Here is a 14,746-nt window from a genome sequence, read left to right as displayed (position 1 = left end):
TGGGTAGGGGGCTAACCCTGCCTAAGGGTCGGTGAGAGCTTCCCCAGGATGTGGCATTTGAGCTGAAGGAAAAGTACTCCAGGCTAAGGAAAAGGGTGCAGGTGATGAAGGCATTCAAGGAGAGGAAGATTTTTTTTTTCAAAGTCAAGTTTCCAGGCTTAAGAGAGGAGGATTTCTGAGTGCAATGGCAGGTAGGCCAGAGGAGTGAGTCTCTTGTGACTGGAGTGTGAGGTTCTCAGAAAGAGAGGCCTCTAGGTTACTATACAGGCCACAACAGTGTGAAGATTGATAGTGTGGTCTGTTCACTGACTGGGGTGCCCGCTGCTAGCTTCCTCACCTGGCTAAGCCTGAGGCTGGGTGACCAAGGATGAAAAAGGAGCTGAGGTTTGAGACCCAGGGCATTCACAATCCAAGGCAGGGGGAGTTCTTATCATCATCATCATCATCATCATCATCATCATCACCATCATCATTATTATTCTTTATTCAGAGGAAATTTTGCATGAAAATCTGAAATAAAACTAACAAAAGAGAAGCTGCTCTGCTTGAATTAGGGGTGGGGTGGGGCCCTGAACCCTGACTGCTAGGTCCCTTTATTCCCTGCTCCTTCGACCTCCCTAGCTCTCCACAACAGTCTGGTACCTAGTGGCTATAGTTGTTAATGTTTCCAATGCTGCCTAGTAGAGGTCCAGTTGCTCTGACCCCGCTGGATATATCTTCTGGCCCCCTTCTCTCCAGCATGCAGGCCAAGTGACACAGCCCATTTGGTCCCTGCTCGAGAAACTGATCTCCTTGCTCTCTACTCTGACCTCTGGGTCTTTTCCCAACATCAGCTCTGGAGCAGGGCCAAAGGCCCAGGGCCTCTACCTGACCAATTGGACACTAAGTCATGAAAAACGAACTCCCCTATCAGATCCTGGGGCCTCTCAGGCTTCGGACTAGGCTTGCCCTTCTGACCCAAGCTCCTGTCCTCCGGTTTCTGGGGCAAAAGGATGAGTAGGGCTGTGTACACCTCAGGGACCCTTCAATCACCCCAACAGCACAAGCTGGGACTAGACTTGGAAGGGAGAGAGAGAGGCCACCCAAAGGCAGTGGGAGAGTGAGTCAAAAGGGGCAGGTGAACAAGAAGCTGTTTTCTGCAAGGTCGGGGAACAAACTGCCATCAGGCCTGAATGCTCAAGGTCACAGATTCATTTTCACTGCCCCAGGCCAGCGTGGACCTGCTCCACATTGTCTCCCAGCACCTGAGGACATTAGTGGTGCAAGCAGGTTCTCTTTATACAAGCACATGATTGCTAATGTATACTCCGGCACTGTGCTCAGTGTTGAAGATAGAGATGTAGTTGGGAGAGAGGGGAACAAAAACCAAAAGACATGTAGATCCAGGACTGTCAGATGGAAATATCAAGAGCCACCTCTTAGAATGCTGAGGGGACTGGATGAATATTGCATGTATATGCACCTAGCTCTGAGCTTACTGCCTGGCGGGCTTTCAATAAACAGAGCTGTGAAATAAACAGGAAACTAATAGAAGTATTTGCTATGGGATCACAGAGGAGGGTGCACATGAATGGGGGTGGAGGATGGAGCTAAGCAAAGGGAAGAGGGGAAGATCTTATCTCTCGGGAGCAGCTGGAGCTGAGTCATATAGAATAAATGGAATCTCCCAAAGCAGAGAAGAGATTTGTTTGTAGAGTGGAAGAAGGATATGGAGAAGAGCCTTCCAGGTACGTGCAAAAGAAGGCAGGGATGTGAGTGTCAGCCAGGTTTATCTGGCAAACTCCAAGCTTGAAGGCTCTGGCCTACAGGACATCAGGAACACTTCGACACAACATTGTGTAATGGAGAGTTGCTTTAGACTGAGACAGACCAAGGTTCTGTGGCCCTGGTGCATTTCTTAACCTTTCTGAGTCTCAATTCCTCAACTCAAAAGGGAAGTTTGCTGTCTTCTTTGCTAGACTGTTATGATGCAAGAGTGAAATGAACCCATGCAGTCACAGGACATGGCCCATGGCTCTTTGCTCTAGGTTCCTCTATGATGAACAGAACCTGAGACTTGGAATTCTGGAAAGGAGGTGTCGGGAGTAGTTGGGTCCAGTCCCCTCTCAATGCGGAAGTCCCTCTACAGCAGTGCTTCCAGGTGATTGTCCAGCCTCTGTGCACCATTTCAGGATTGTGCAAATGTTGCTGGACCATTAAAACCTCGACTTCAGTCATTTATGGCATCCCACTCTCACTATGTCCTAGGGGAGAGGTAAAAGGGGGAAGAGAGCAATTAGGAATAGTGACCACTGGCCCATGGATGCAGAGTCTTAGTAGGGCCTCAGAAGCTGCTGATCCTACTCCTGACTTGTACAGGTACAGAGGACTGTGATTTGCCCAAGGTCACCCAAGTCATTTACTGGCAGGTCTTCTGATTTCCCTTGGCAGGGCTGTTCTACAGCAGCCTTTGGCTTAGCTGGCTGCAGCCTAGTGACATCACAGGGGAATTGGCCAATCCCTGCAGGCTCTACTCCTGGGATGTATGGCTTTGTCCTTGGAGAGTCCTCCACTGTGTGTCACTCCTATCATCATTACTAACCTGGAATTCTGGAGATGTGGGATGGACCAGGCTGAACTGAGTGCTGTGACTGAGGCCTCGTCCCTGTATGGTCAGGGAGACTGGGGCAGAAGGGGTAGACTGGAACAGGCTGGTGGGACTAAACCCACTGATGGGGTTGGGATAGGCTGGCAGTAGTTTTAGGAAGAGTATCACACTGAGGAACCTGAAAGGTGTGCAGCTTCAGCTAAGAAGGCAGTGCTGGAGGCTGTTCACAGGTAGCAAGGTATTCCCACAGGGCAGAGCCCAGAGACCCCATAGAGTCCTGGCATAATGGAACGCATCAACACTGGGGTATCTCTCATACTAGATCCTGACGGGCAGTCACTGGCAAGAGTAAAGCAGAGCCCTAAGCCTCCTGCAGGAGGAACCAGCCACTGGCTGGCTTTCCAGATGTGGGCTCAGGCCCTGGGAACCAGGGAATGGTTAGTTGTGCGTGACTGAGGTGCTACTAGGGTCAGGCAGTCCAGCTATGCGGAAAGGAAGCTACAGACCCTGGGAATCATGCAGACCATTGGCAGGCTGAGACAGAATGGGCAGGGCCTTCTGATCCCAGCCCCTCTGTCTCAGATAGACTCATTCAGTCCAGCAGGGCCCTATTGGGCAGAGATCACAGTTCACAGCAGAATTAGGTGAGAGGTGAGACCTTGGAGTACTGGAGCACATCCTGGACCAGCTATACTACTCAACTTGCTGGGTAACCTCTGGTAATTCTTTTAGCCTCTCTGAGCCTTGATTTTCCATCTGTAAACTGGGGGATCATACCCTGCTATGTCCTCCACACAGATGGAGGTTTGTGGGTTAAAATGAAAGGTATGCAGCTTCACACTGAAGTGACGAGCTGCCTCCTATCTCATTATGAGTCGTCCATCTGTGAGTTCCCTGGAGCAAGGACTCTGGCTTCCCCTGCGTCACCCACAGTGTCTAGGATGGGGCTCTGTCCTGCTGTGCAGACTGACCGAGAGGATGGGCCACAGCTGAGGCCAGCCTGCGGGGCCCTGGCAGCCGGCGAGATTGCTGACGAGGGAACAGCCTGGTGATGGATGACACTGCCAGCCTTTGCCCATCTGGCAGCCTGAGCAATTTGCATAAAAACAAAGACAGCTCCAGCAGCATGAAATATTGATGCCCTGAGACTTTCCAGAGTGGCCTCTCGGTCTCACTCAGCAAGGGCCCGGCTCCTGGCCCCATGGTAATGGCGCCTCCTGCCTGTTGAGTTTGCTTCCAAAGGGCTGCAGGGAGGGAGAGTTGTCCTGGCCGAGGGGGCCACCTGGGAGTCCTTGTCGACATACATTAGTCTTGGGTTTCAGGTGATACTGACTTTAATCAAACTGGGTTGGAAAAAAACACGTTGGATCAGGTTTTGAATGGCTCAGTTTCTAGTCTGTTGAAGGCAGATGGGAGCTCAGTCCTCTCAGCAGGCCCAGGCCTCCCTCTCTGACCCTCACAAAGAAACCCATTGACCACATGGCAACCTGTCAAGAGTGACAGGATGGGGAGGGGGAGACCCATCCCTGAGGAAGCTGTAAGATGGGGAGGGGTGTAATTATGGGGGTGTATTCTCATCAGCATCCTGAAGGAGCCTACTAATGAAAAATGCCCACACAGTCCAGCAGTCATGCAGGGCAAACCCTTGCCTCCATCATTTGCAGATCCCTCTTCTAACAATGGAGCAGTGAGTGAGGCTGGAGGCAGCCCCCTCCCTCCCTCCCGCCCCTGAGTCCTATGGTGGAAAGGGGAGGGTGCTTTAGGTACAGGCACATTTCGGGTCTTTGTCCTCAGGGCAAGGCCAGGACTCTGTTTCTGTAGTTTGGCTTCTCCCAGGAGGTGGGGGTGGTCACATAAAATCTGAGCTCCCTTCTCAGCTCTGTCACTGCAGGCGTTCCCTTCTGGCCTGGACCCCTCCATCTCCATCTGCCAAAAGAGTGTGAACATTCAGCTCCAGCCAGATTCCTACCGCCAGTGCAGGCCAGTCCTAATAGGTCTCTCCATGTGAGCTCCTCTAGGATGCCGTCCAAGGCTTAGTCATCTTTGTATCCTCAGCACCTGGTGCACAGGAGCCACCTGAACAATGCTGGATGAAATTAACAGAATTTTGGAGTGTGGGGTGGGTCAGAGCCCAGGCTGACCAACAGGAGGAAGGGAACATCCACAGCCCAATGGCAAAGACTGTCAGCTCCCATTGGAGAGGTTTAGTAGGAGGAGTGAGGCTTCTCCTCTAAATCTGAAAGCTCCTTGCAGTGGTTGGTTGATGAGCCTTAGAGATCTTCCTCTCTGGCCAGGGGTCCACCTTTCCATCAGAGCTGCATCAGGCCAGTATTTTGGGTCTTTTGTTTTTTATTTTCCTCCTATCTAAGAAGAAATACATAGTCACAATAGAAAAATTGTAAAAAAAAAAAAAGAAGAGTATTAAAAAAACAACCACAGTGTTCTCAACAACTTGAGTCATTTCTTAACATTTATTTTAAATATGGCTGACTTGGCTGGGTTGGGGGTTGGACAAGTCCCCACTCCGCATTCTGTGAGCAAGTGATGCCAACCCCACACCCACCTGCCCACCCCTTGACCCACAAAGCAAACCCCTTGATCCAGTATTTCCCATCCCAAAGGTAGCCCTTGGTAGACACGGGTTCAATATGAGAACTGCTTGCCTGTTCTGGGTGGGCCCTGCAAGGTCTTTGTGAATAGGCAGAAGAACCCAGATCCATTTGGGTCACTGTCTTTACTTTGTTAGGTAACCCAGCACTGGCAGTGCCCCACCTGAGCAGGGCCAGGACACTGATTCCTTACTCAAACTGTCACTTTTGACAGTTTGAGTCTGGGGGAAGGGAGAGGGGAGAAGAATGATGGCTACATAGAAGGTCATCCTGCCCTGTAGGAAAGACTGTTAATTTAGGGTCTTTTCTGAGGCCAGAGATTTAGTAATCAATTTCAATCTTTTCTCCACACAGCAGCCCGTGGGGTTATTCCAGTATCCAAATCAGATCTGCCATTCCCCTCCTCAAAATTCTTCAGTGACTCAACATCTGCTATAGGACAAAACTGAAATTCCCTTCATGGTATATATGACTTGCTGTCCCTAAGTATTGGTTCTCCTTTCTTTCTTATTAACATAATTTTTGGGCCTGTAATCCCAGCACTTTGGGAGGCTGAGGCAAGAGGACTGCCTGAAGCCATGAGTTTGAGACCAGCCTGGGCAACAAAGTGAGATTCCTTCTCTACAAAAATCCAAAAAAACATAATTGGGCAAAGTGGTGCATGCCTGTAGTCCCGGCTACCCAGGAGGCTTGAACCCAGGAGTTTGAGGCTGCAGTGAACTATGATTGCACTGCTGCACTCAAACCCAGCCTTGGTGACAGTGACGCCCTGTCTCTGAGAAAAAAAAATCTAATAGGACAAAGCAATGCAAAAACCTCCATAACTTTTGTTTAGGCATAAAGTTGCAAGAAGAAAGACCTTATTTCTCAACTCCCTTGTAGCATAGATCAGCTGACTCCAAGCAGACCCTCAGATATAGGAGCAAACCTGGCCAACATCAGCTGACCTATGTGTGCATGAAAAATAAATGATTGTGGTTTTAATCACTGAGTTCGGGGGTGGTCTGTAATGTTACAATATCTAACTGATATAATATCTGTCCTCCAACTCCCAAACTGGGCAAGAAGATAATAGTCAAGCTACATGATTAATATACGATGGATCAGAGCAGAGACACAAAGGTAAAAGAAAGCGAATGTGAACAAGACCAAAAACACTCAATGGTAAATGAATAGAGGGTTTATATATACACAAATACTGTATCAGTCAGAAGAGAAATTAGTTGGCAATTGAAGCAGAAGAAAGGAGAATTAGTCAGGTAAAATCAGCTGAGCCTGTCTCACTCCTGTCTGGGTGGAGATAATCTGGCAAATGTTAGGAGGAGCCAGTCTGTTGATGAGCAAGCCCTAACATGCACGTGGCAGGCTAGAAAAGCCCAATAGCATTAGGCAATCAAGTATTTTAATTAACTCATCTTGGTCAATTCTTCAATGTTTCTATAATGTGGCTCTCATGGAGAGATTGTGATCAGCTTGAATAAGTTTCCAATCCATTTGACAGTTATATTTCTCTTTGTGATTTAATTGACATTCTGGTCTTATTTATTGGTCTTCATCGCAGCTTTGTTGGTGTGCATCAGTATTCCTAAATCTGATCAAATTTGATTCGGGATCCTGATAGAGTTTGAGTTTATTAGTCTGCAAGGATGAGAGCTAAAACCTTGTTGGCAACTAGCTCATCAGAATAAAAGCTGCTTTCTGATGTCCAGCCAGCTGGCCTCATGTAGCCTCTGAATTAATATCCACCTTTCTTTGCATTTCTATGGTTAATGTTGTTATCCAGGCATATGCAAGTCTTGGGTGAGATCAGGGGAGTGACTGCTCATGGTTAGTAAGAAAAATTGGAGGGGGGATGCACTAAGCTTTACCCACATATTCAAAGACACGCTATCTAATGGTACCTTTCCAGTCCTCTATATCTCACTTAGAAAGACAGTACTAGGATGTTGTTTCAGAAAGCGTCTTTCAAGACTATCTACTCCAACCTTCTTACCTTATAGACATGGACACTCAGGCTTAGAGAGTTTACATAAGTTGTCCAAACTCACACAGCCCCTGAATCCTCCATACAGGAAAGCCACAGATTCATTCTCACTGTGGAATGGCCAATGGCCTCAGTACATCCTCAGGGCAGGTGCCATGCCTGTGCTTAGTACCAAGAGCCTGGTGCTGTGTATGCCCATTGGGGTCTCAGCATGTGCTGCTGGCTGAGATTTGGGTTTGGAGAATGGTCTTTAAACCCTGTTCCTCAGTCCTGGGTTTGGTTGGTTGGGGCTTCCCTTCTGCCATCCATTCTCTCAAGCTGTGATCTTGGCAGGAGAAATCCACTTATTTGTGCTTCATTACCTGTACTCTCTTTCCAACTGGTCACACTCCCAGAATGTAATAAGAAAAGCTTTCCTGATTGGGGAGCCATGAAGATTTTTTTCCTTTGTATTTTCTACCTCTCTCCCTCCTCCAAAATATGTTTACTCTTGGCACCTAATGTTGACTGAATCCTGACAGCTCTGGGAAGCTTTAGGGGCAATGGAATGATCTCAGTGTGATTCCAGGTCTCGATATGGTACAGAGAAACAGTGCAGGCCTGGGAGCTAGAAGGCCTGAGTTCTAGTGCCCTGGCTCTGGGATGTTAAATAGCCCATTTGATTTCTTTGGGATCCAGATTCCTTATCTGTAAAATGAAAATGTTGAGTTTTTCATTTGCCCCTAGCACTAATATTCTGTGGTTTCATTTTGAACTTACAAAAATTTATTGACGGCTGGGTGTGGTAGCTCACACCTGTAATCCTAGCATTTGGGAGGCTGAAGATGATGGATAACCTGAGGTCAGGAGTTCGAGACCAACCTGGTTAATATCTTTACTAAAAATTCAAAAATTAGCCAGGTGTGGTGGTGGACACCTGTAATCCCAGCTACTTGGGAGGCTGAGGCAAGAGAATCGCTAGAACCCTGGGGGCAGAGCCTGCAGTGAGCTGAGATTGCACCACTGCACTCCAGCCTGGGTGATAGAGTGAGACTCTGTCTCAAAAAAAAAAAAAAAAAAAAACCCAAACCAAAACAAAAGTTTCTTGACTGCAGAGTTGAGAAACTGGACATCACTTCCTGATTAACTGAGCTCTGTCCTTGGTGCTGAGATGTTGGGTGTTGCCTCATCGTCCACTGGTTAGCTTCAGGAAAGAAGAATCAGTGTCACAGAATGGGATGCCATTGAATTTTTGGACAACTTGTAGGGCTTAAGTCCAAAAATATTGCTCTAATAAGCAGTCTATTGACTTAGGGTTGAAGATTTTTCATAAACCTATTGTTAAAAAATTTGAGCTGTAACTCCAGGCCTGCAGGATGGTTTGGCAAAATGTCTTTCATCAATAGTCTGTGTTTTGATGGCATGACCATATATATCCTGGATTTATGGGTACTGTTCCAATTTCAAATATGCTATCACATGTTTCCATAAATCACTGTAATGTCCATTGTGTCATCAATATTTTGTCATTTATATTACATCCCCAGGGTGTGTCTTGGTTTTGGAAGTAGTTTAAAAATCTTTTTTTCCAACCATGTGTCTAGGTTTTGGCTGTGAGAATATGGCTTTGGTATAGGTGTAGTCTGTTTGATATGCCTTGTGTTGAGATTATAAACCCTCTGGATGAAGCTTTACAATTTTCCAGGATTCTTCCTTTCTCATTAAAACAAAAACATTCATGACTAGAGGGCATGCCTAGGTTATGATGTGAGCTCCCAATATTCAGGACAAGAAAGCAAAAAAGTATTTCTGCATGGATCATGCCTGCCCAACATCACAGAAGAGTTAAAATGGATAAAACATAAGACAAGTGAGATTTGTTTGTCTCCACAGCACTGAGGGCCTGGGTGATCATTCCCCCAACCCCAACAAACTTACTTGGCCTGTTTCTTTGATACTGTGTTGACACAATAGTGGTGACAGAATGGGGGTTGTCACACAGTTAATGAATCAGTCTTCCGATGCTGGCAGGAGACCAGTGATGGCCCAAGAGCAACCCATGGCTCTATTTCAGTGTTCCTCAGAGCCATGTGGAAAAGTGTCCCACCTTAGCATTCGTCTGTGCTCATCAATGGCTTTGGTTCAACCTTTTGGGATTGAGCTTCCTCACTCTCCATGTTGGAGAATCCAATTCAAGTTGATCCCAGATATTTAATTCAGGAAGTGTTTGTTGAACTTCTATCATGTGCCTATCATTGTGCCTTGATCATGAGGTATGTAGGAGCTGAGGGCTTACTGGCAGTGAGGGCTTCAGTGGGCAGGAGTGGCCATAAAGAAGGTGGTGGAGCATGGCTGGGAGAGAACAGGAAGATGACTGCCTGGAAACCCCAAGAAAGGAGGCAGTTGTAAAGATTATGAGTATGTACTTTACAGACAGCCAGTCCCAGGCTCAAGGCCCAACTTAGCTGCTTAATAGCTAGGTTATCTTGGGCAGGTCAGTTGACCCCTCCTAAGCCAAAATACACTCACAAGGTTGTTGCTGGAATACTCTTATTAAGTTGGAACTATCTTCCTAAGAGAGTTTATGCAGAGTTGAGTTCAGTGGCCATGAGTGCTCAATAAAAGGTGGCTCTCTGATATATATACAACATGTGACTTGTTCAAGAACAAGAATCAAGTAATTTAAGATCCATGCTATCTGTCATCTCCCTCCTGTCTTCTTGGACTAGGAGTTTGTTGAATTTGGTATTGCAGTTTCTGCACCCCCTCCAGGATGTGTTAGTGATCTTGTCACATCTTGTCATCTTCCAGGTGATTGCACATGGATTTTTGGGACATTTGATCTATATTTTGCCTGGTGCAGACAGATTTGTTGGCTTTGTACCTGGAGGGTTACCTTAGCATAGGACTGTTTCAACATGTACCCCATCACAATCTTCTGGGATGTCTTCAATCCTCTGTGAATCTAAATACAATCCCTAACACCTTTGGCAAACATTCACAATTTCCTCTGTGCCTTCAGGGGACAAGTCAAAGGGGCCAGCTAGTTATGAAACACCATTCCTAAAAGGCCTCTTTAATTATTTCTTGCCCCAGTCAAATATGACTTTTTATTCTTCCATCAAACAAGGCACCCAATTATATAATTATAGCTGATTTTTTAAAATGAAGACAGCAGTTTGAAAAATGCTTGCCTTCTCATTGTCTCCTGTTATTCTGTCAGTCAGCTGGATGGAAGGGGGTGGCTGCAGGGGGTGGAAGTGGTGTGACTTTCCCCCTTCTTCCTCTTTTCCCTTTTATACATGGGTAATATGTCTTCCTGTTTCTATTTTTCCCTGGAAAGATCCTTCCTCCTTCTTGCACCAGCTTTTATCACTACATAACTGAGTTTGTGTTTCTTTGGTTCTGGTCTTCTGGTCTAAAGACAAAATTTGTCTGGGACAATTTCTGATTTTCAGATCCTTTGACCACCCTGTTTTAGCTTTAGACAGCATCCCTCTGACCTGAGGACCAGTGCTGCATTGATGCAGTCAGTGACAATACCAACAACAACAACAGACAATAACAGCTACAGACATCTGGATCGTGCTGACCGTGCTGGCTACTCCTTCTCAGTCTCCATTGCTGGGTGCTCCCAGCTTCCCTGAATTTAATGTGGGAGTGGGCCAGAGCACAGCCCTTGACCTCTTTTCTATCTACGTTTGCTCCCTTGGTTATCTCATTCAGCTTTAAATATCTTCTACATGCTCACAACTTCAAAACTATCTCAGCGCAGGCTTCTCTCCTGAACTCCAGGCTTGAGTATCTCACAGTTGACCTCATGTCTCCACTTAGATGTCTAACAGGCATCTTAAATCTCGTTTCCACAACAAATCTTCTCTCTCTCTCTTTTTTTTTTTTTTTTTTTGGACGGAGTCTCACTCCATCTGTCTTCTTGGACTACGAGGTTGTTGAATTTGGTCTTGCAGTTTCTGCTCTCCCTCCAGGATGTGTTAGTGATCTTGTCACATCCTGTCATCTTCCAGGTGATTGGACATGGATTTTTGGGACATTTGATCTATATCTTGCCTGGTGCAGACAGATTTGTTGGGTTTGTACCTGGAGGGTTACCTTAGCATAGGGCTGTTATGTGATACCCCATCACAATCTTCAGGGATGCCCATGCTGGAGTGCAGTGGCACAATCTCCACTCACCGCAACCTCCACCTCCTGGTTTCAAGTGATTTTCGTGCCTCACCCTCCAAAGTAGCTGGGATTACAGGCATGCTCCACTATGCCCGGCTAATCGTTGTGTTTTTAGTAGAGATGTGGTTTCACCATGTTGGCCAGGCTGATCTTGAACTCTTGACCTGAAATGATCTGCCTGTTTCAGCCCCCCAAAGTGCTGGGATTATAGGTGTGAGAGCCACTGCGGCTGGCCTCCACAACAAATCTTCTGATACCCCCTTTCAAACCCACTTCTCTTGGTATCTCCACAATGTCAGTAAATGGCAACTCTATTTATTCAGTTGCCCAGACCAAAGATTTTGGTGTGCTCCTTGAATCCTCTTTCTCTCACTTTCTACATCTGATCTGTAGCAAGTCACATTGGTTGACCTGTAAAATATAGCCAGAATGTGTCCTCATCTTGACACTTCTGCTGTCCCACCTTAGTTCAAACCATTATAATCATTCAGTTGAATTATTCCAGTAACTTCCTAACTAGTCTGTCTGCAATTTGCTCTCAATTCCCCTGAAGTAAATTCTCCAAACCAGAGCCAAAGTGATCCTGTAAAAACAGAACTCATGTCTCCTCTGCTCAAAACTCTCCAATGGCTCCCACATCACTCAGAGTGCAGGTCGAGGTCCTTTCAATGATGCTGGGGCCTTATGTTTCCCAGCCCCATTACTTCGCCTTTCCAGCACTCTCCCCCTTGCTCACTCTGTTCCATAACGGCCTCCTTGCTGTTCCTTAGATACTGCTGCATCCTTTCACCTCAAGGCTTTTGCACTTGCTCTTTCCTGTTTGGAATGCTTGTCCTCCAGATGTCTGCCTAGCCCACTTCTCTCAGGGCCATCCCTGGCTACTTCCTCAAAATTGCAGCCCCCACTCTAGCCTGTCTCTCTCCTGCTGCTCTATTGATCCCTTAGCACTCACCACTACTGCATTTATCTTGTGATTGTTTATACCATGAGGGCAGACATTTTTCCATGTTTTGTTTGCTAGACCCCTAGTACTTGGCACAGAGTAGGCATTTGATAAATATTTGTTTACCGAACTGCTCTAAGATTACTACATCTATTAACTTTTTAAATTCCCACGACAGCCTTATGAGCCCTGTTTAGTACATGAAGAAACTGAGGCACAAATAGGTTAAATAAATGACCCAAACTCACACAGCTAGTAATGACATAGCTGGAATTTAATTCCAGGCCGTCTGGGTCTGAGCCCACATGCTCCACCACTAGGCTTCACTGTCAGGGTGTGGGGTGTGGTTTTCTGTCCCTGTGTTTGGGAGCTGTCACGTGGTCCAGGGACTCAGCAGGAGTTGGTCGCTGTTGTGGTCAGCTTGAGCGGACACAGGTTGAGCAGCCTGAGGTCTAGGAAAGAGGTTTCTTACAGAGCCAGCCAGGCAGCAACTGTTCATATGGTTTCATAACAGCAATTGATAGGAGGCTCCTGCTGTACTCGCAACTCTGATCTGGGACAATACGAAGAGGTCTCGCTGGATAGCAGCTGATTACTGCAGTTTACAATGTGCCATACACTGGGCTAAGTGCCTTCCACGTACCACTTTCTTCCATCCTCTCAACAAACCTGTGTGCTAGATCCTGCTCTTTCTAAAGAAAATCTGATCCACCTATTAGAGTTTTACAAGAGGCTCAGAGAGGTTGAGTACCCTGCCTCAGGCCACACAGGTGGTAACTGAGAGATTGTCCTCCAATGATAACATCTGTGGCATCTACATCCTACTAGCCTCTCCCCCGCATTATTACACGTGATCCTCACCATAGCCATGCAAGTGACATGCTGCTGGCCTTGATTTATAACCCCGGAAGCTATGGGAGTTCGGCCCAGCCAGGCTATACTCTTGGGTCATTTCCTCCAGTGGGCACCTCTGGGGGCTTCTGGATAGCCTCTTGCCCTTGGCCTTTCGCTATTTGCCCCAGTCCCTCCGCAAACCTTTCTTATCTCCCTCAACCATCTGCTGACCTAATGTTTAAGCCATTAACTGGACCCTCCTCTAATGTAAAGATTTATTCAAAGAGGACAAACATAAAAAATACTTGCTTTTATCTGCTCACAGTTTCCTTTGAGAAATAGGAAATGTCCTGTGTCCCCTCACCCCTGAACCTCCATTCCCCAGGGACCAACGTGGAAAGAATGGGAGACCAGCAGGGAGATCGGGGCCTCTGGCCTGCCTGTCCTGACTTCTGATCCAGAGCCTTCCACCAACAAGGGACAGCCCTCAGTTTCTCAGGGCCAGGCTCTGGTGAGCCATGGAGGTATCTTCCAGTATTGGAAGGAGTGTGCATTGGCCTGGGGACCTGACCACCTTCCCACTTCTGCCCCTCAGGTCGCAGATGAAGGCGGCCCAGGTTGACCTGCATTATTTGGATCACAGACCTGGGCATGCTGGGGTCAGCAAAGAAGAGCCCACTGGGCTGTGGCAGCTTTGTGGGCAATGGTGGGTGTGGTGGCTTGGAAGTAGGACAGAGAGAAGGAGCAGGAGGTGACCTAGGGCACAAGGAATCAGCAGGGGAGAGAAGGGCAGCTCTGAGTAAATGGACTTCTGGTTTTCTCTCCCGAGCAGCGCAGGCTCCTGGCCTTTTCAGGCCTTCTTTGCCCACCTGTGGTGAGTGGAGGGAACTGCAACTGCACTTTCTCTCCACTTGTCATGTTGAAGTCCACACCTGAGTGGACTGGGCCTAAGGTGGCCAAACGAAATAGAGGATGCCCAGTTACAGATGCAGTCCAGGTAAGCAATGAATGATTTTTTAGTAGAAGTACAAAAAAGTCATTCATTGCTTATCTAAAATTCAAATGTAACTGGACATTTTGTATTTTCATTTACGAGACTGGTAACATTACCCGGAGTCTGACAGTAGCCCTCATGGGTCTGCTTCTCGTGGACAGCCTTGGCAAGAGCCTTCAGCACAAGCTGCCCTTAGTAGGTATTCGCAGGGCATGGGAAGGAGCTATATTTGCAGTGGGCCTCTAAGACCTTTCTGAGCCCCGGAATGCTTTATCCACCTGCAGCCTGAAATTTCATGATGAGTCTTTGGTCAGTTAATAAATAGTGGGGAGCTGACTGGATGGGAGGCAGATTCATCTGAATAGGTATCTGACAGCAATTGATCAGATGTGTGGGGAAGGGCATATCCTCCTCAGACCTGGGAAGTGAATATAATAAGACCCACTACACAGGCTTACTGTAAAGATGAAAAGATACAGTGTATGTGAAAGCTACTTGGCATATAGAAAGTGCTCAGTAAATACTAACTGACATCATTTTTAGGGCAAAGCGCAGAAAGCCGTGGAGAACCCAGAAGGTCCTGGGCAGATAAGGAACTCATCGAGAGAGAAGAAGATGGAACAGAAGGGGA

Source organism: Nomascus leucogenys, chromosome 12, assembly GCF_006542625.1.
Source record: "Nomascus leucogenys isolate Asia chromosome 12, Asia_NLE_v1, whole genome shotgun sequence".
NCBI lineage: Eukaryota > Metazoa > Chordata > Mammalia > Primates > Hylobatidae > Nomascus > Nomascus leucogenys.
This window is presented reverse-complemented; position numbering follows the sequence as displayed.